At 44.8% G+C, this 20,094-nt stretch overlaps 1 protein-coding gene, 1 long non-coding RNA gene, 1 other non-coding gene and 1 pseudogene across 3 annotated transcripts in view; 2 read left to right on the forward strand and 2 right to left on the reverse strand.

The window, feature by feature from the left end:
- CYGB (cytoglobin) overlaps positions 1 to 20,094 on the forward strand; it is a 326,406-nt gene that overhangs the window by 191,338 nt on the left and 114,974 nt on the right. The gene's annotated exons all lie outside the window — the stretch shown is intronic.
- On the reverse strand, positions 1,633 to 20,007 carry LOC126939296 (uncharacterized). Its single transcript, XR_007720337.1, has 3 exons — positions 19,822 to 20,007; positions 7,776 to 7,888; positions 1,633 to 2,297 (listed from the first exon to the last, which is right to left on the reverse strand). It is a non-coding gene; the product is annotated as an uncharacterized LOC126939296 (long non-coding RNA).
- LOC126940114 (U6 spliceosomal RNA) lies at positions 6,428 to 6,530 on the reverse strand. Its single transcript, XR_007720625.1, has one exon. It is a non-coding gene; the product is annotated as a U6 spliceosomal RNA (small nuclear RNA).
- LOC126939279 (prothymosin alpha-like) lies at positions 12,710 to 13,094 on the forward strand (annotated as a pseudogene).

Genomic DNA, 20,094 nt, shown 5'->3' on the forward strand with positions numbered 1-20,094 from the left:
CAGAGGAGACACTGTTTCTAAAATAAGAGCATTTTTAAAAAACATTATCACCATATAATTGTCACCCTTAATACATGTAATAATTCCTTAATGTCATTTATTATCTGGTTATTGAAATTGGTTGGTTTAGGGCGCAGTGGCTTGTACCTGTAATCCAGCACTTGAGCTCAGGAGTTCGAGACCAGCCTGGGCAGCATGGTGAAACCGCGCCTCTACTAAAAATACAAAAATTAGCCAGGTATAGTGGTGCGTGCCTATAGTCCCAGCTACTTGGGAGGCTGGGGCAAAAGCATCGCTTGAACTTGGGAGGCAGAGGTTGCAGTAAGCCAAGATTGCACCACTACACTCCAGCCTGGGTGACAGAGTGAGACTCTGTCTGAAAAAAAAATTTTTTTAAATAAGAAATTGGTCGGTTTATTCAAATCAGAATCCAAACAAGAGTCACCCATTGCAATTAGTTGTGCCTCCAAGTCTCTTTTATTCACAACGGTCTTCTCGTCTTTTTTTTTTTTTTTTTTTTTTTTGAGACGGAGTTTCGCTCTTGGTGCCCAGACTGGAGTGCAATGGCACAATCTCAGCTCACTGCAAAGTTCACCTCCTGGGTTCAAGCAATTCTCCTGCCTTGGCCTCCTGAGTAGCTGGGATTACAGGCATGTACCACCACACCTGGCTAATTTTTGTATTTTTAGTAGAGACGGGTTTTCACCATGTTGGCCAGGCTGGTCTTGAACTCCTGACCTCAGGTGATCCACCCACCTCAGCCTCCCAAGTGCTGGGATTACAGGCGTAAGCCACCACGCCCAGCCTCCTTTGTTAATTTTTTTTTAGTTTGAAATAAGACTTACAGAAAAGTTGCAAGGTTAATACAACAGACTCCCATATGCCCTTTATCCAGATTCCCCAGTTGTTAGCATTTTACCACATTTGTTTAATTATTTTTCTCTCATATATAGGCATACATACATATATCATTTTAGCCACTTGAGAATGAATCGCAACAGTGTCCCTTTCCTCTAAATATTGGAGTAAAGAACAGAACATACTGTTAAATAGTCATGAGCAATGATCAATATTAGGAAACTTATATTCATACAATTCTATTATTTAATCTATGAGTTATTCATACTTTGCCAGTTGACCAACAATGTCCTTAATTAAAAAAAAAAGTCTGTTCCAGGACCTAATCCATGATTAAACACTGCATTTATCTCTGTGTCTTTAGTTTCACTTACTCTGGAACAGCTCCTCAGTCTCTGTCTTTCATGACCTTGACATTTCCTAAGAGTACAGGCCAGTTATTTAATAGATTCTGTGAACTTGGAACAAATTTGTCTTTGATAATTTCTTGCTCTCTGTCATAACAGGATGCCCCACACCCATGTACATTTCCTAGTCCTGATTCTCAACGACCATTTCTTGCATGGGAAAGAAATGGGACCTGAGGCCAGGCAAGGTAACTCACACCTGTAATCCCAGAATTTCGGGAGACTGAGGCGGGCAGATCACCTGAGGTCAGGAGTTTGAGACCAGCTTGGCCAACATGATGAAACCCTGTCTCTACTAAAAATACAAAAACTAGCCAGGCACAGTGGTGAGTACCTGTCATCCCAGTCACTCAGGAGGCTGAGGCAGGAGAATCGCTTGAACCTGGGAGGTGGAGGCTGCAATGAACCGAGATCACACCACTGCACTCCAGCCTGGGCCATAGTGCAAGACTCCATCTCAAAAAAAAAAAAAAGGGACCTAAATCCTGATGATAGAGCTATTGATTGGGGTGAGATGCAAGTGGGGACTGGGGTTGCAACCAGCTGAGCATCCCGGGACTGCCTCTCCTCCAGCCCTGGAGACTCCTCATTCTGGGGAATGGCAGCTTCATGCTGGTCTCTGTGGATGAGTTTCTCAGATGCCTGGGTGACACCAAGGTAGAGCGGGGAACCTGCAGACCTCGTCCCCTGCATAGTTCTGGGTGTGGCTCATCCAGGATAACCCTCGAATTTCCTCGTACCCGTTTTTTTTATGACAGATTTTATTGCATTTTAGGGCTTGAGAGGTTTACTTGTTTTTTCTTATCTAATATTATTGATTTACTGTAACCACCAGCAGGGCAAACACAAAATTGGGGCATCCACATGCTGTCAAGGAGGTGTCAAAATATGTGATAAACATAGAGTAACCCAGCAAAACAACTCAGACTATAATTACACAGTGAACGCACCCTGCTGCAGAGGACTTGCTCTGTCCCAGGCAGTACGGGTGGCTGCTCATCCATGGAGACGATTGTTCTTGGCAGGTCCTTCCTGCGGGGATGGATGCAGGGCAGAGGGTTACTGACTCACAGAGAATGGCTGCACTCACTGGCAAAATCCTCTCTCTGATTTTTGTGAATGTTCTCACAGAAGAAATTCCTAAGTGATCTGCAGTCTCAGGGCTAGATTCCTACCACTACGCAATTCCCGGGCCACAGCTCCCAAGGAAACAGGGAGTCTGCAGGAACAGGTCAATAACTTACTGTTGCACCTCTGGTTTCTGAGTGTTCCAAACAGAAGGGTAGCAGAAAGTGCTGCAGGGCTGTTCGGGAAGAGGGCCTCAGGACAGAACGGCCAGTGTCAGAGAAGAGGCGGACTGGGGACATCAAAGGAGAGGGGAAAATGTATCCAGACAGGAATCTAAGTGCAGTTGTTTTCTTGAGAAGTCTCACCTCACTGAGACCTCACCTGAACATGAAACCATTTTCTTTTTCTTTCTTTTTTTATTTTTGAGATGGGGTCTGGCTGTTGCCCAGGCTGGAGTGCAGTGGGGTGATCTTGACTCACTGCAACCTCTGCCTCCTGGGCTTAAGCCATCCTCCCATCTCAGCCTCCTGAGTACCTGTAGTAAGGCACACACCATCATGCCCGGCTAATTTTTGTATTTGTAGAGATGGGGTTTTGGCCGGGCATGGGGCCCCACCCCTGTAATCCCAGCACTTTGGGAGGCTGAGGTGGGCAGATCACTTCAGGTCAGGAGTTCAAGGTCAACCTGTCCAATGTGGTGAAATCCCATCTCTACTACACATATAAAAATTAGCCAGGCATGATGGTGGGCACCTGTAATCTCAGCTACTCAGGAAACTGAGGCAGGAGAATCGCTGGAACCCAGGAGGTAGAGGTTGCAGTGAGCCAAGATCACGCTACTGTACTCCAGCCTAGGCGTCGGACTGAGACGCTGTCTCAAAAAAGAAAACAAAAAACAAGAGATGGTGTTTTGCCATGTTTCCCAAGCTTGTCTTGAACTCCTGTGCTCAAGCAATCTGCCTTCTTTGGCCTCTCAAAGTGCTGAGATTCCAGGCATGAGCCATGGTACCCAGCCCATTTTCTATTTTCTAATCACTGCTTCCAATCACTCTATGCCAACTCCCTTCAGTCCTTTAGCAATATCTTGGGCAGATTCATCACTTTAGCCTGGTAAAGCTCAGACCAGCCCTGTTTCAAGCCCCACTCACATATCTGGTTCACAGTGCTTCACCTCCTCTTCCCAGCACAAGCTGGGCACTCACACTGCTTGCTGGGAGAATGAGGAGATTGGGGAGTGGGCCTGGTCCAGTTCTGTGATACCTGCTGCCTCCTCTCTTTGCAAGGCCTCGCTTCCTAACTGCCCTGGTGTAGAGAGCAGGAAATGGAAGTGGTCAGGACACGGAAGAAGGCAGCAGAGGTGTCTTAATGTAGCTGGCTATAGGTCCAAGGTGAGGAGGCCCCAGATCCAGATGGACTTGGTTCCATCTATTACTGCTGGCCTCTGTGGATAGGGTGGGCTCTGCATAGATGGTGTCCCCTCTTTAACAAAGCCCTGCTCAGAAAACCCAGCCTAGTCTTCCCTGGCCCCACCAGGAAATCTACTTTCCAATCTCCAGAGGGGGGTCCTATTATTTGTTGCAGAGGCCACCTGGACAGCATGTGAGCTCTGCCCTTCCTCTCAACTTTGTGCTTCTTCCTATGGAGACGTTGAGGCTTTTCTGCACCTTCCAAAGGTCATGGGAGATGGCCTGGGGGTGCCCCCTTCTCGTTCCTCAACTCAGACAAGGTTTTCGAACCCTGCCAGCACGGGCCGCGCTCGTGGATAGGTAGACTGCCTTCAGCAATCACAGCACTGTCAATGCTTGATTCCATTTCTAAATCTGTTTCCCAGGCTGGTCTGGAACTCCTAAATCTGGGCCACAGGCATAAAAGAAGCTGCATGTAATTAGTTTGCTTCTTTCCATAGACCTGTTTGTTGAAATGGAGTATTCTTCTGGCAAATCATCACATAGAAAACGCGGTGGGTACAAAGGGCCCAGATGGAAAGCCTGAAGAAAAAAACAAACTCTTTTTTGGTCTGATTTGGGTAGAAATGATATTCTGAAGCAGAATATCAGTTGCAAAGAGATCATTATCCTCACTCCCTAAGTAAATATCCAGGGGACAGACATTCTTTTAATCTTGGACGATTTTCACAAGCTGTATACCTCTGGGGATATTGACAAAGACATTTTCTTTTTTTTTTTTTTTTTTTGAGACGGAGTCTCGCTCTGTCGCCCAGGCTGGAGTGCAGTGGCCGGATCTCAATCCGCCTCCCGGGTTCACGCCATTCTCCTGCCTCAGCCTCCAGAGTAGCTGGGACTACAGGCGCCCGCCACCTCGCCCGGCTAGTTTTTTGTATTTTTAGTAGAGACGGGGTTTCACCGGGTTAGCCAGGATGGTCTCGATCTCCTGACCTTGTGATCCGCCCGTCTCGGCCTCCCAAAGTGCTGGGATTACAGGCTTGAGCCACCGCGCCCGGCGACATTTTCTTTTTTTTTTTTTTTTTTTTTTTTTTTTTGAGACGGAGTCTCGCTCTGTCGCCCAGGCTGGAGTGCAGTGGCCAGATCTCAGCTCACTGCAATCTCCGCCTCCCGGGTTCCCGCCATTCTCCTGCCTCAGCCTCCCGAGTAGCTGGGACCACAGGCGCCGCCACCTCGCCCGGCTAATTTTTTGTGTTTTTAGTAGAGACGGGGTTTCGCCGTGTTAGCCAGGATGGTCTCGATCTCCCGACCTTGTGATCCGCCCGTCTCGGCCTCCCAAAGTGCTGGGATTACAGGCTTGAGCCACCGCGCCCGGCCTTTTCAACAGAACAAAAATCAATGATAATTATAGTTTGTGGCCTTTGAAGCAAAATAAAATGAGACCTATCAAGACACACCAAATCATTTACACCCCTTTTAAAACCAGTAAGAAGGCTAGTATGTCCAGGACAATAGCAAACTAGGGGCCTCAAAACACGTTTTTGGTCAGGCACAGTGGCTCACGCCTGTAATCCCAGCACTTTGGGAGGCCGAGGTGGGCAGATCACCTGAGGTCAGGAGTTCAAGGCCAGCCTGGGCAACATGGTGAAACCCCGTCTCTACTAAAAATACAAAAATTAGCCAGGCATAGTGGCAGATGCCTATAGTCACAGCTGCTCGTGAGGCTGAGGCAGGAGAATCACTTGAACCCAGGAGGCGGAGTTTGCAGTGAGCCGAGATTGCGCCACTGTACTCCAGCCTGGGCAATAGAGTGAGACTCCATTTCAAGAAAAAAAAGAAAACAAATCTGGTTGTTTAAGAGTCTGGGACCTCCCCCTTCTCTCTCTCTCTTACTCCTGCTTTCTCCTTGTGATGCGCCTGTTTCCCTTCGCCTTATGCCATGACTGTAAGCCACCTGAGGGGCTCATCAGAAGCAGATGCTGGCACCAAGCTTCCTATACAGAATCCAGAACCATGAGCAAATTAAACCTTTTTTCTTTATACATTACCCAGCCTTTATAAATTTCTCATGGCTTACTTCCTCCTTTTACCTGGTCACTTCCTCAGAGAGGCCTTCCCTAACCACAGCTCTTACTCCATGCTTCATTTTTCTTATTTGTTTGTTTATTTATTGAGACAGAGTCCCATTCTCTCGCCCAGGCTGGAGTGCAATGGTTTGATCATAGCTCACTGCAGCCTCCAACTCCTCAGCTAAAGCAATCCTCCTGCCTCAGCCTCCCCAGCAACAGGCACCACAGGCATAAGCCACCACACCCAACCCATTTTTAAAATTTTATGCACAGATAGGGTCTTACTATGTTGTCCAGGCTAGTCTCAAACTCCTGGACTCAAGCGATCTTTCTGCCTCCGCCTCCCAAAGTGCTGGGATTACAGTCATGAGCCTTGGTGCCCTGCCACACATTTTTCTTCAGAGCATGGATTATTATCTGTCTAATTGATTCTCCACTGTCTCTGTTCTAGGAGCTTACCTCAATGAAGGCAGGACTGCTATATTTTGTTCATCGCTATGTCCACGGCACCAATAGTGCCTGGTGTTGGAGAAATAATCATTAAAAATAAGTCTCCTGCTACTCCAGAAAACTGCTCCACAAAGGCGCCTTTAGCACACAGCTAGTATTATTGCTACTACCTTTTAATGTGGAGCGCTTCACAAATGTGCCTGTCATCCTTGCACAGGGGTCATGCTAATTTTCTCTGTGTGGTTCCAATTTTAGTATATCTGCTGCCAAAGCAGGCACAGCATAGGTTATTAATATTGCAGGCTAAGTACAATGTGGCCATTAATTTTCAACCCTTCCTCTCTGGGGACTGGTGGCCAGGGTAGAGTTTTCCTGCTAGAATCTCATCCTCTGCCTTTCGTGTGCTGATGCCCCGTGTTACTCCGTGAGCCTCACTGGCCAGGTAGGGAACACTGGATAGGGAACCTTCCAGTACCTGAGCTGGCCAAGTGCCCCTCCTCTGTGTCTCTACTGGCCCCGTGTGTTTTCTGTCACTCATTGATACAACAGTTTACAGTACTTACCCCAGGAGTTAGTATATAGTAAACTCTTAGGAAATGTGAACTGAATTAATTCACAAGCAAAACCTTTGAGTTCGTGTCACATTTCTTTTAGATTGCACCCATTACCACAATACTGGGCTGTGGTGTAGGCCTCCCTTGCTATCAAACTCATTCTTCTAAAAGGAGAGTACATGGGAAGGTGGAAGGACTTCCCATGTCCCAGGAAATGGTTGGCTATAATCTTAGAAAATGAACTAGGGCCCGGGCATGGTGGCTCACGCCCGTAATCCCAGCACTTTGGGAGGCCAAGGTGGGCAGATCACCTGAGGTCAGGAGTTTGAGACCATTCTGGCCAACATGGGAAACCACTTCTCTACTGAAAATACAAAAATTGGCTGGGCGTGGTGGCGCACGCCTGTAATCCCAGCTGTTTGGGAGGCTGAGACAGGAGAATTGCTTGAACTCGAGAGGCAATGGTTGCAGTGAGCCAAGATGGCACCACTGCACTCCAGCATGGGCAACAGAGCGAGACTTCCATCTCAAAAAAAAGAAAATGAGGCCAAGCGTGGTGGCTCATGCCTGTAATCCCAGCACTTTGGGAGGCCGAGGTGGGCGGATCACCTGAGGTTAGGAGTTCAAGACCAGCCTGGCCAACATGGTGAAATCCCATCTCTATTAAAAATACGAAAATTAGCCAGGCATGGTGGCGCATGCCTATAGTCCCAACTACTTGGGAGGCTGAGGCAGAAGAATCGCTTGAACCCGGGAAGTGGAGGTTGCAGTGAGGCGAAATCGCGCCACCGCACTCCAGCTTGGGCAAGAGAGCAAGACTCCGCCTCAAAAAAAAAAGAAAATGAACTAGGGTTCTTTGGTCATTATTAGAGCCTTAGGAGAACAAGAAATATGGCAATTGTATTCAGAGACCAAAGAAATGTTGTCAAACAAGTCTATTAGGGCCTGTCTGACTTTTTCAGCTACCTGAAAGACCAGCTGCTGCAGCCCAAAGGGACTTAAATCAGCCGCCCAGCCCAGGTTCAGTCTTCCAAGTCAGCCACACCCGATGATCACGACCATCCAGGAGGTAGAACGGTCTGTAAGGAGGAAATACCAGAAAGCTCACTTAATATTGAATCCTTGCCTAGGGCACCTTAATTATCTACTCCTTTATTAAACAACAGAGTTGCAAATTAACATCTTTTCTGTTTTTACCAGTTGGCATTATTTTTGCCTTTGTGTTACTATGCAAATATTCTAAGAAATAGATATGCCTGTTGAGCCTGTTACAAGGACAAATATTGCAGTTTTAGGAGCCAGGGGCATTGTTAGAATTGTTAGAAACAAGAAAAAAGAAAACACTGGCCGAAGAGGAGTGTAAAACTCTTTCACCTTTATACTTGCACAAGAAGAGTGCCATTCCTGGACTTCGCACTTTAGAAAACCCCAAATCACAGATGTACAAATGGAAAATTACTAAAGAACAACAGGAAACTGGCCGGGCGCGGTGGCTCATGCCTGTAATCCCAGCACTTTGGGAGGCCCAGGCGGGCGGATCACGAGGTCAGGAGATCAAGACGATCCTGGCAAACATGGTGAAACCCCGTCTCTACTAAAAATACAAAACATTAGCCGGGCGTGGTGGCGGGTGCCTGTAGTCTCAGCTAGTCGGAAGGCTGAGGCAGAAGAATGGCGTGAACCCGGGAGACAGAGCTTGCAGTGAGCCAAGATCGAGCCACTGCACTCCAGCCTGGATGAAAGAGCAAGACTCTGTCTCAGAAAAATAAAAAATGAACAGCAGGCACTTACGTTGCTTGGATCTGGTGAACGGTGATAGTGCGGCACAATCTAGAGCCTTCGACACAGGCATTTGTGACTCACACTGTTCAGGCCCCAGAGAAAGGCTTCTCCACATCACTTGCCCTATGTCTTCAGAATCAAAGGTGACAGTGTCTGGCTGCTATCTAGATTTGTGGGTTCTTCGGAGGCAAGCACTGACTCAAGATGTGGGAAGAATGTGAGCAGCACAGGCGCTTGGTAATAAAAAGAACTAATTAATAAGCTTGTCAATTCCTACTTTCAGAGAGCAGAAATACAAATGATTTTTGTATAACAAAACACATTTCCCTACTCTTTTTTTTGAGACAGAGTCTCGCTCTATTGTCCAGGCTGAAGTACAATGGCATGATCGCAGCTCACTGCAACCTCTGCCACCCGGGTTCAAGCAGTTCTCCTGCCTCAGCCTCCCAAGTAGCTGGGATTACAGGCGTGCACCACCACACCCAGCTAATTTCATATTTTTAGTAGAGATGGTGTTTCACCATGTTGGCCAGGCTGGTCTTGAACTCCTGACCTCAGGTGATCTGCCCACCATGGCCCCCCAAAGTGCTGGGATTACAGGCGTGAGCCACCGCGACCAGCCACATTTTCCCACTTGTATTGATTGTCCAATTCCTGATTCTGGAAGTACTCCCAAATCAGTGCAATATTTGTCACAGTTCTAAAGAATATTTGTGGCTACACGTGGTAGCTCACACCTGTAATCCCAGCACTTTGGGATGCCAAGGCACGAGGACTGCTTGAGCCGAGGAGCTCCAGACGAGCCCGGGAAACAGACTGAGACTCTGTCTCTACAAAATTTAAAAAATTAAATTAAACTAAATTTTGCAATAGTAAAAACCTCATATCACTTCTAGGTTTGGATAAATTGGATCTAGATGTAATGTGTGAAATGTGATGCCATTTCTTTATGTTGGCAACTAGATGGACATTGAACACTAAAATTGTGGACAGTTTCTTTTTGCATAAAAATATTTTTACAGGCTATACCTTGTTTTATTGCATTTCACTGTATTTTGCAGATAGTGCTGTTTTACAAGCTGAAGGTTTACAGCAACCCTCCATCAAGTAAGTCTATCGGCCTCATGTTTTCAACAGCAAGTGCTCTACTTCATGTCTGTGTCACATTTTGGTAATTCTTGCCATATTTCAAACTTTTTCTTTCTTTTTTCTTTTTTTCTTTTCTTCTTTTTTTTTTTTTAGACAGAGTCTCGCTCTGTCGCCCAGGCTGCAATGCAGTGACGTGATCTCGGCTCACTGCAACCTCCACCTCCTGGGTTCAAAGGATTCCTCAGCCTCAGCCTCCCGAGTAAATGGAACTACAGGTGCATGCCACCACGCCTGACTAATTTTTGTATTTTTAGTAAAGACAGGGTTTCACCATGTTGGCCAGGCTGGTCTCGAACTCCTGACCTCAAGTGATCTGCCCACCTCGGCCTCCCAAAGTGTTAGGATTACAGGCATGAACCACTGCACCCGGCCACCAAACTTTTTCTTTTTCTTTTTCTTTTCTTTTTTTTTTTTTTTTTTTGAGATGGAGTCTCACTCTATCGCCCAGGCTGGAGTGCAGTGGTGCCATCTTGGCTCACTACAACCTCTGCCTCCCTGGTTCAAGTGATTTTCCTGCCTCAGCCTCCCAAGTAGCTGGGATTACAGGCACGTGGCCCCATGCCTGGCTAATTTTTTGTATTTTTAGTACAGATGGGGTTTCACCATCTTGGCCAGGTTGGTTTTGAACACCTGACCTCGTCATCCACCTGCCTCGGCCTCCTAAAGTGTTGGGATTACAGGCATGAACCACCGTGCCCGACCCAAACTTTTTCATTATTATTATATTTGTTATGGTAATCTATGATCAGTAATCTTTGATGTTCCTATTGTAATTCTGGGGGGCACCAGGAACCATGCCCAGTAAGACGGCAAAACTTAATAAATATTGTAGTCTGACTGCTCAAGTGAAAGGAAGAATCATGCGTCTCTTGCTTTCAGTCAAAAGCTAGAAATGATTAAATTAGAAATGAAGAAGGCATGTAGAAACCTGAAACAGGCGAATAGCTAGGCCTCTTGCACCAATTAGCCAAGCTGTTAATTCAAAGGAAAAATTTTTGAAGGAAATTAGAAGTGCCACTCCATGGAACACATAAACGATAAGAAAGTGAAACATGGCTGGGCACGGCAGCTTGGCTGGGCACAGTGGCTCACACCTGTAATCCCAGTACTTTGGGAGGCCAAGGTGGGTGGGCAGGTCACTTGAGGTCAGGAGTTCGAGACTAGCCTAGACAACATGGCAAAACTCCATCTCTACTAAAAATACAAAAAAAATTTAGCTGGGTATGGTGGTGCACACCTATAATCCCAGCTACTCTGGAGGCTGATGCACAAGAATCGCCTGAACTGAAGTGGAGGTTTCAGTGAGCCAAGATTGTGCCACTGCACTCCAGCCTGGGCAATAGAGCAAGAATCTATTAAAAAAAAAGAAAAAAGAAAGAAAGAAAGTGAAACAGTCTTATAGCTGTTACAAAGAAAGTTTAGTGGTCTGGATAGAAGATCCAGCCAGCTACAATATTCCCTGAAGCCATAGCCTATTCTGGAGCAAGGCTGGAACTCTCTTCAGTTCCATGAAGGCTAAGAGAGGTGAGGAAGCTGCAGAAAGAAGTTAGAAGCTAGTAGAGGTTGGTTCATAAAGATTACGGAAAGAAGCCATCTCCATAAATGAAAATGCAAGGTAAAACAGCAAGTTTGGCTTAGAACCTGTAGCATGTTATCCAGATCTAGCTAAGATCATTGATGAAGGTGGCTACAGTAAATAACAGATTTTCAATTTAGAAGAAACAGCCTTACATTGGAAGATGCCATCCAGGACTTTTCTAGCTAGAAAGGAGTTAATGCCTGGTTTCAAAGCTTCAAAGTACAGGCTGACTTGTTAGGGGCTAATGCAGTTGGTGACTTTTAAGTTGAAGTCACTGCTTATTTACCATTCCAAAAATCCTGTGGCTCATAAGAATCATGCTAAAGCTACTCTGCCTGTGCTCTGGAAGTGGAATGACAAAGCCTGCATGACAGCACATCTCATTTAGAGAATGATTTACTGAATATATATATATAGAAGGAGTCTCACTCTGTCGCCCATGCTGGATCTTGGCTTACTGCAACCTCCACTTCCCGAATTCAAGTGACTCTCCTGCCTCAGACTCCCAGGTAGCTGGGATTACAGGCGCATGCCACCATGCCTGGCTAATTTTTTGTATTTTTAGTAGAGATGGGTTTCACCGTGTTAGCCAGGATTGTCTTGATCACCTGACCTTGTGATCTGCCCACCTCAGCCTCCCAAAGTGCTGGGATTACAGGCGTGAGTCACCGCACCCAGCCAGATTTACTGAATATTTTAAGCCCACTGTTGAGACCTACTGCTAAGAAGAAGAGACTCTTTTGAAAATATTACTGCTCATTGACAATGTACCTGGTCACCCAAGAGCTCTGATGTAGATATACAAGAAAATTAATGTTTTCATGCCTGTTAACACAACGTTCATTCTGCAGCTCATGGAATAAGGAGTAATATTAACTTTCAAGTCTTCTTATTCAAGCAATATATTTTGTAAGGATATAGCTGCCATAGATAGTGATTTGTCTGATGGATCTAGGCAAAGTAAGTTGAAAACCTTCTAGAAAGGATTCATCATTTTAGAGTCCCTGAAGAACATTCATGATTTGTGGCTAGAGGTCAAAATATCAACATTAACAGGAGTTTGGAAGAAGTTGGTTCCAACCTTGGTGGATGACTTTGAGGGACTTAAGACTTCAGTAGAAGAAGTCACCGCAGATGTGGTATAAACAGCAAGAGAAGCAGAATTAGAGGTGGAACCTGAAGATGTGGCTGAGTTGCTGCAATCTCATGATCAAACTTCTATGGATAAGAAGTTGCTGCTTATGCATGCACCAAGAGGGTTTCTTGAGGTGGAATCTACTCCTGGTGAAGATCCTGTGAACACTGTTGAAATGAAAACAGCCCCCGCTGGCTGCTCTGAAAAGCCATGTTTGCATTGTTCCTCGTCTGACTCCTTGGTTCCTCCTCCACCACGGACTCCAGCAGCTTTATTGCCAGAGTCCTGGAATTCTTGCTTTCTTTTTAATCCCCTGCACTGGATCACCGGCGTGCCCCACCATGTCAGATGCAGCCATAGACACCAACTCCAAGATCACCACCAAGGACTTAAAGGAGAAGAAGAAAGTTGTGGAGGAGGTGGAAATGGAAGAGATGCCTCTGCTAACGGGAACGCTAATGAGGAAAATTGGGAGCAGGAGGCTGACAATGAGGTAGATGAAGAAGAAGAAAGTGATGGTGAGGAAGAGGATGGAGATGAAGACGAGGAAGCTGAGTTTGCTACAGGCAAGTGGGCAGCTGAAGATGATGAGGATGATGATGTCAATAGCAAGAAGCAGAAGACTGATGAGGACGACTAGACAGCAAAAAAGGAAACATTAAACTAAAAAAAAAAAAAATGGCTGCGACCTAGTCATCCTCCACTTCCCATCTCAGAATCCAAATGTAGTCACCTTCAAGTAGAGAGACCGCCTGCAGACGACACGCGCTCTCTACCACCCAACCCAAACCATGAGAATTTGCAACAGGGGAGGAAAAAAGAACCAAAACTTCCAAGGCCCTGCTTTTTTTCTTCAAAGTACTTTAAATGCAGCCATAAAAAAGAATGAGTTCATGTGCTTTGCAGGGACATGGATGAAGCTGGAAGTCATCATTCTTAGCAAACTAACACAGGAATAGAAAACCAAACACCGCACGTTCTCACTCACAAGTGGGAGTTGAACAATGAGAACACATGGACACAAGGAGGGGAACATCACACACTGGGGCCTTTCGGGACAGGGATGGGGGGTGGGGGAGGGGAAGGGAGAGCATTAGGACAAATACCTAATGCATGCAGGGCTTAAAACCTACATGACAGGTTGATGCGTGCAGCAAAGCACCATGGCACACGTATACCTATGTAACAAACCTGCACGTTCTGCACATGTATCCCAGAACTTAAAGTAAAATTTAAAAATTTTTTTTAATTTAAAAATCTTGTTATAGGAATATTACTATGATTATTAGTATAAATTCACCTCCATAAAAAATACTTAAAAAGGAAATTTGTATTTTTTACTTACATTTTATATTTTTGGACATATTGTTAGGGTCAGCCGTTTTTTGTGAGATAGTTTCTCTCCTTGTCCCCCAGGCTGGAGTGCAGTGGCATGGTCTCAGCTCACTGCAACCTCTGCCTCCCAGGTTCAAGCAATCCTCCTGCCTCAGCCTCCCAAGCAGCTGGGTTTACAGGCGTAAGCTACAGCACCTGGCCTAGGGTCACCCATTTTTTTTTTTTTTTTTTTTTTTGAGACGTGATCTTAGATAACCAAACCAACCTTTGGAGCGTTCTCTGTCCTACTTCTGACTTTACTTATGGCGTGACCATGTTCATTATAATTTCAAAGGAGCAAAAAAACTTGAAAAAAAAAAAAGACAATAGAAAAACAATCTTACTCTGAGCATTCCGGTAACTTGTTTGTGTATGTACTTAGTTTGTATGAGATGGTTAAAAAGGCTAAAGATAAAAAATTTCTTTTTTTTTTTTTCCTTTCTTGTCTATAAAGTTGCCGCGTTTGTTTGTTTGTGTGTGTGTGTGTGTGTGTGTGTGTGTGTGTGTGTGTTTTGGTCTGTTTGATATACGTGTGAAACAATGTTGTCCAACAATAAACAGGAATTTTATTTTGCTGAGTTGTTCTTAAAAAACAAAAGAAATGAAAACAAAGAATAAGTAATATTACATAAACTTAGTCCATAAGGCGGCAGCAGGGTTCGATAGGATTTACTTCAATTTTGAAAGAATTTCTACTATGGATGGGCAAAATGGCATCAAACATCACGTTACAGAGAAAACTTTCAATCTGTGCAGCAAGTTTTACTGTTGTCTTATTTTATTTTATTTTATTTTTTTGAGACGGAGTCTCATTCTGTCACCAAGGCTGGAGCGCAGTGGTGCGATCTCAGCTCACTGCCATCTCTGCCTCCTGGGTTCAAGCAATTCCCCTGCCTCAGCCTCCAGAGTAGCTGGGATTACAGGAGCACGCCACCACGCCAGGCTAATTTTTGTATTTTTAGTAGAGTGGGGTTTCACCATGTTGGCCAGGCTGGTCTCAAACTCCTGACCTCAAGTGATCCGCCTGCCTTGGCTTCCCAAAGTGCTGGGATTACAGGTGTGAGCCACCATACCCGGCTATAAAGTGTTTTTATTTTTTTATTTATTTATTTTTGAGATGGAGTCTGGCTCTGTACCCCAGGCTGGAGTGCGGTGGTGCGATCTCGGCTCACTGCAAGCTCCGCCTCCCGCGTTTGCACCATTCTCCTGCCTCAGCCTCCCGAGTAGCTGGGACTACAGGCACCCGCCACCATGCCCGGCTAATTTTTTGTATTTTTAGTAGAGACGGGGTTTCACTGTGTTAGCCAGGATGGTCTCAGTCTTCTGACCTCGTGATCCACCCGCCTCGGCCTCCCAAAGTGCTGGGATTACAGGCATGAGCCACTGCGCCCGGCCTGTAAAGTGTTTTTAAATTAACACATGTACATTGGTATTTTAGACATAATGCTATTGCACACAAAAGAAAACATTATAGTGGCTGGGAACGGTGGCTCACGCCTGTTTCCAGCACTTTGGGAGGCTGAAGCGAGTGGATCACCTGAGGTCAGGAGTTCGAGAAAGGCCTGGCCAACATGGCAAAACCCTGTCTCTACTAAAAATACAAAAAGTAGCCGGGCATGGTGATGGACACCTGTAATCCCAGCTACTCGGGAGGCTTTGGCAGGAGAATCACTTGAACCCAGGAGGCGGAGGTTGTAGTGAGCTGAGACTGTGCCACTGCACTTCAGCCTGGGCAACAGAAGTGAAATTCAGTCAAAAAGAAAGGAGAGAAAGAGAGAAAGACAGAGAGAAAGAGAAAGAGAAAGAAAGAAAGAAAGAAAGAAAGAAAGAAAGAAAGAAAGAAAGAAAGAAAGAAAGAAAGAAAGAAAGAAAGAAAGAAAGAAAGAAAGAAAGAAAGAAAGAGAGAGAGAGAAAGAGAAAGGAAAGAAAGAAAAAGAAAGAAAGAGAGAAAGGGAAGAAAGAGAAAGAAAGAAAGGAAGGAAGGAAGGAAAAGAAAGGGAAGCAGAGAGCAAGGGAGGGAGGGAGGAAGGAAGGAAGGAAAAAAGAAAGAAGGAAAGGAAGGAGAAGGGAGGGAGGGAGGAAGGAACTAAGGAAGGAAGGAAAGGGAAAAGAAAAGAAAGGAAAGGAAAAGAAAGAAGGGAGGGAGGAAGGGAGGGAAGGAAGGAAGGAAGGAAGGAAGGAAGGAAGGAAGGAAGGAAGGAAGGCCGGCTGAAAACATTACAGTGTAAACATAGCTTGTATAAAAAAATTTCTGTTACTCACTTTGCTGCAATTGCAGTGGTCTAGAATCAAACCCACAATATCTCCAAGGTATGCTTTTAAAATATTTAATTACATTTTCAAAATCAAATTTAAAATTTCGGTTTTATTTAAGTAACTTTGACTTAAAATTTGATATGTAACTTTTATATGCTAAAACATATGTGTGGGGACAAAAGCGACTTTATTTTAAATGCTAATCTGCCTACCTACCCTGAGTCAGAGAATGCCTTCCAAATGTCTAGTTGATGTATTACTCTTTAGGTAGGAACACCTATTCATCTTAACTTTCACTTTTCCTTCAAGACAATCCGAGATGCTGTTGCAGACATCATAGGTATAGTGGTACTCATAGCCACCTACACATTCCTTCCAGAGCACATATACTTTTCCCCAAGACAGAAGCCCTAGATTTCAGGGGTTGCAGTGTAGAGATCTACATGTCTGTGGCCCCCCCAAGACCATGCTTTTCTGTCTGTAAATTTACCCAGTAAGTCATCCTATGCTGAAAAACGATTTGTCTGCCTCCTCCTCTGGTTGATTGACTCCTTTCAATCAACCAGGTTGCTTTGTAGATATGGCCCTTTCATGGAACAATAGGCCACGTGGCCTTCTTTTATGCTCATATCATTCCACCACAAGAGTTATGGGTAGACCATCTGAGACAGCTATGTGAGGAACTCAGCAGTCCTTTCCCTATAGAAGAGCCATTTAATTGGTGAAAATTATTTGTTTGTTTGTTTGTTTGAGACAGGGTCTGGCTCTGTCACCTAGGCTGGAGTGCAGTGGTGCCATCTCAGCTCACTGCAGACTTGATCTCCCAGGTTCAAGTGACCCTTCCACCTCAGTCCCCCAAGTAGCTGGGACTGCAGGTATGTACCACCATGCCCAGCTAATTTTTGTACTTCTTATAGAGACAGGGTTTCACCATGTTGCCCAGGCTGGTCTCCAACTCCTGGGCTCAAGTGATCCTCCTACATCAGCCTCCCAAAGTGCTGGGATTACAGGTGTGGGCCACTGCACCTGACCTAATTGGTGAAAATTATTTAAATAATTAAAATAAAATTATGTTGTCCTAAGGACATACCGCAAATGAAGAAATATTTATTCAAGAAAATCTCCTGAATCCCAGTAAGAATAAAGAGTCTGTGGCACCTGAGTCACATCCCCCTCCTATCTTCTTCCTAAGCAGGTGTGACTTCCCAAGAAGATGGGGGGCTCCCTCTGCCTCCACTCCAGGCCACAGTTTCACTCTAAGAAGGGCATGCCACTGGTGTCTCTCATCTCTCCCAGCTCTGTGCTGCAAAAACTGTATTCCATGCAGGTGTGGCCAAGAGGGCTGGGGCTCCCTTTCCCGACCCAGAGCCCACTTGTAGGGTGGAAACTGTACCAGACACAGTGGTTAAGAAACTCAGCAGAAGGCCGGGTGCAGTGACTCACACCTGTAATCCCAGCACTTTGGGAGGCCGAGGTAGGTGGATCATGAGGTCAAGAGACTGAGATCATCCTGGCCAACATGTGAAACCCTGTCTCTACTGAAAATACAAAAATTAGCTGGGTGTGGTGGCACACGCCTGAAGTCCCAGCTACTCAGGAGGCTGAGGCAGGAGAATCATTTGAACGCGGGAGGCAGAGGTTGCAGTGAGCCAAGATCGCGCTACTGCAGTCCAGCTTGGTGACAGAGAGAGACTCCATTTCAAAAAAAAAAGAGAAAAGAAAGAAACTCAGCAGAAACATCAGAAATTGTACACTCTGCACACAAACCAGGAAATAGGCTTCATAGAATTAGTTCAGAATTAAATAAACAAATGCCCAAACAACAGTTCCACCAAGCCCCAATGTAGTGGGGAATTCAGCATCTAGAGTTGCTACAATATATTATCTAAAATGTCTGGTTTTCAACAAAAACTTATGACATGCAAAGAAACTGTGACAAATACACAGGAAAAAAAGTCAGGCAATAAAAAGTGCTTTTGAAGGGACCTAAATGTTGGACACATTGGAAAAAGACTTCAAAGCAGCTATTATAAATATGTTTTAAAAATCGAAGTAGACCAGGCATAGTGGTTCACGCCCGTAATCTCAGTGCTTCAGGAGTTCTAGGCAGGAGGATTGCTTAAGGCCAGGAGTTCAAGACCAGCCTGGGCAACACAGTGAAAACCTGTTTCTACAAAATATATATATATATATTTTTTTTTTTAATAAATTAGCCTGTAGCCCTAACTACTAGGGAGGTTGGGGAGAAAGGATCACGTGAGGCCAGGAGTTCAAGGTTATAGTGACCTACCATTGCACCACCGCACTTCAGCCTGAGTGACAGAGCAAGACCTTGTCTCCAAAAAAAAAAAAAAAAAAAAGTTTTTTAATGTAAACCATGTTTAAAGAATTAAAGAAAGCCATGGTAATAATGACTCATGAAGAATGTTAACTAAAAAGATATAAAAAAAATTCTTAAGTAAATGGAAATTCTAAAGTTGAAAAATAATCAAAATGAAAAATTCACTAGAGGGGATCTGTAGTAGATTTGAGTTGGCAGAAGGAAGAATCAGCCAACATGAAGACAGATTAACAGAGATGAAGAACACTAAGAAAAATAATAAGTAAAAATGAACAGAGCCTCAGAGAAATGTAGAATACTGTTTTTTGTTTTTGTTTTTGTTTGTTTTTTTTTTTTTTTGTGAGACGGAGTCTCGCTCTGTCACCCAGGCTGGAGTGCAGTGGCCGGATCTCAGCTCACTGCAAGCTCCGCCTCCCGGGTTTACGCCATTCTCCTGCCTCAGCCTCCGCAGTAGCTGGGACTACAGGCGCCCGCCACCTCGCCCGGCTAGTTTTTTGTATTTTTTAGTAGAGACAGGGTTTCACCGGGTTAGCCAGGATGGTCTCGATCTCCTGACCTTGTGATCCGCCCGTCTCGGCCTCCCAAAGTGCTGGGATTACAGGCTTGAGCCACCGCGCCCGGCCCAGAATACTGTTAAGCACACCAACATACTCATCCTAGGAAAGAATGCTCAAGAGGCAGAGATAGGAGAAAAAAAATTCAGACAAATAATACCTGAAAAATTCTGAAATTTGTTGAAAAACACTAATACGTAGATCCAAGAAACTCCAAGTGAATAAATGCAAGGAGACCCATACAGACACATCGCAGTCAAAATATTGAAAGCCAGAGATAGAGAAAAATCTTGAAAACAGCAAAAGAAAAACAATCTAAATTACTTTGTGCTCATGCACTTCTCTTTTGAATTGGTTATTATATCTGCCTGGTTCTCTCATGAGTAGAATCAAATCTTTAGCACATTTTTATGTCCTATGTCTATCTGAGTAATGATTTTACCTTTTACAGAAAAATTATCTTTTAATAAGTCTTATCTGCATGTAAGTTCTCACATGTCCCATCAGCTGATATATACTAAAGTTCAAAGACTAAAGTTCAAAGCTTTAGTTTAAAAAGGAGAAAAAGTTTTTGCCATTGAGCTTAAGAGAATAAAATAAAATAATAAAATAATAAAAAGGAGAGAAAAGTAGATCTTACCAAACACAAAATTGTGATGATGTTTAAAAAATAATTGGCGGCTGGGCATGGCGGCTCATACACGTGACTCACACGAAGTGCTCCCAGCACTTTGGGAGGCTGAAGTGGGGTCGCTTGAGACCAGGACCAGACTGCACAACATAACAAGACCTCCCCGCCCAATCTCTACAAAAAAAATGTTGCCAGGTGTGATGGCACGTACCTGTAATCCCAGCTACTTTTGAGGGAGGCTGCCACAGGAGGATCTTGTGAGCTCAGGAGTTCAAGGCTTCAGTGAACTATGATTGCACCACTGCACTCCAGCCTGGGTGACAGAAAGAGGCCTTGTTTCGAAAAACAAAAACAAAACAAATGGAAAGTCAATTTATCCTAAAACATACACTTCTCTGGATCCCACATTCTGCCCAGGCACATGCTACAGCAGCAGTGGGCTGGAACCTGAGAACCAGGAAACTAGGACTCTGGATTATCCTGC

This window comes from Macaca thibetana, chromosome 16 (assembly GCF_024542745.1).
Source record: "Macaca thibetana thibetana isolate TM-01 chromosome 16, ASM2454274v1, whole genome shotgun sequence".
NCBI classification, from domain to species: Eukaryota; Metazoa; Chordata; class Mammalia; order Primates; family Cercopithecidae; genus Macaca; species Macaca thibetana.